General features: G+C 50.1%; 1 protein-coding gene across 1 annotated transcript in view; it reads right to left on the bottom strand.

The window, feature by feature from the left end:
• Positions 1 to 1,773, bottom strand: part of MYOZ2 (myozenin 2) — a 26,075-nt gene that overhangs the window by 17,360 nt on the left and 6,942 nt on the right. The window lies entirely within an intron of this gene.

The raw sequence follows: 1,773 nt of genomic DNA on the forward strand, positions 1-1,773 counted from the left end.
CCCAAGGGCCCCAACCACATAGGCCTCCATCCCTCAAATCTCTAGGCTCAAAGCACCTAGTCTCCAAAGACTAACCAGCCCCAAAGAGCCCAACCACAAGGGCCCCAGTCCCCTAGGCCCCCAGTCTTTGAGGCCCCGACCTCATGGCCCCAGCTCCCCCAAGGCACCCAACTTCCAAGGCCCCAACCCCAAGGCCCCAGCCTCGAGGCCCCAGCCCCAAGGCCTTCAGAGCTAAATGGCTTCACTGGAGAATTCTCTGCCTGAAAGTGGAAGGAGAGGGAACACTTCCCCAATTCGTTGTTAAGCTAACACAACCCTGACACCCAAACCCAACAAGGAGGACACACAGAAAGCCACAGACCAATGTCCCTCACGCCAACAGAAGCAAAGGTCCTTCGCAAAGTGTTAGCAAGTAGAACTCAGCAACATGTGGACATATTTCCACACGAGCCAGTGGGGTTATTCCACGGATGCGAGACTGGTTCCATAGTCAGATATCAATCCCTACCTTCCACCATCGACTGTACAGCCCGCAATAGGAAAGCCACATGACCGTGCCTTTGGGCTCTAGGGCTGGACAGAGTGTTGTTAGAGTTGACAGCAAAAGGACAGTCCAGCAGAGCAAAAACTGAGAAATGGGACTTTATCAAAATTATAAACTTTTATTCTGAGAAGGATTCTGTTAAAGGATGAAAAGAAAGCAAGCTACAATGTAGGAAACAATATTTGCAAAACACATGCTGTCTGTGTGTTGGACAGTAGGTAGAATAAAGTGAAGAACCTCAGAACTCACAGTAAAAAGGCAAACCATCCAATTAGAGCATCGGTTCTCAACCTGTGGGTCGCGACCCCTTTGGCGGTTGAATGACCCTTTCACAGGGGTCGCCTAAGACCATCCTGCATATCAGATATTTACATGACAATTCATAACAGTAGCAACATGACAGTTATGAAGTAGCAACGAAAATAATTTTATGGTTGGGTCACAACATGAGGAACTGTATTTAAAGGGCCAGAAGGTTGAAAACCACTGAATTAGAGCAATGAGAGCGCAGGCAAGAGAAAGGAAGGCATCTCCCCGGAAGAGACAGGCAGGTGCCATAGCACGTGAACAGCTCGTCAAAGGCCTTGTTCACGTTACAGTTAAAACCTTAAAACCGCAGGGAGACGTCACCGCACAGGCCTCCGAGGGCTGGAGTGGGGACTAGAGCCGTACCTCGTGCTGGGAGGGCGCCGGGCGCCCCAGGAAACTCGGGAAACTCATCCCTCGCTCTCCGCTGCCAGGACGGATAATGGTGCAGCCACTTTGGAAAGTAACGGAGTGGGTTCTGTTCAAAACCCAACAGAGAACTACCAGCGTTCGGGACTTTCACCCCAGTGAAGTGACACTCCTGTTTACACAAAAACCTGTATACAAACGGTCACACCAGCTTTATTCTTAATCAAAACAAAACAAAACAAAACAAAAACAGGAAGAACCTAGATGTACTTCAATAGGTAAATGGTTAAAAACACTAGGCCATCCATACCGCGACAGGCAGCAATAAAAAGGGACAAGCTATTGGGACATGCCACACCTGGGTATATCGCCAGAGAGTTGCATGGAGTGAAAAAGGCCAGCCCCAGAGGCCTATGCTGTATGATCCCACTCACATAGCTTTCTGGGAAGGATGGGAAGGGAAGGGAAGGAAGGGAAGGAAGGGAAGGGAAGGGAAGGGAGGGAGGGAGGGGAGGGAGGGAAGGGAGGGAGGGAGGGAGGTAGGGAAATACACA

This window comes from Myotis lucifugus, unplaced genomic scaffold, assembly GCF_000147115.1.
Source record: "Myotis lucifugus unplaced genomic scaffold, Myoluc2.0 scaffold_929, whole genome shotgun sequence".
Lineage (NCBI taxonomy): Eukaryota > Metazoa > Chordata > Mammalia > Chiroptera > Vespertilionidae > Myotis > Myotis lucifugus.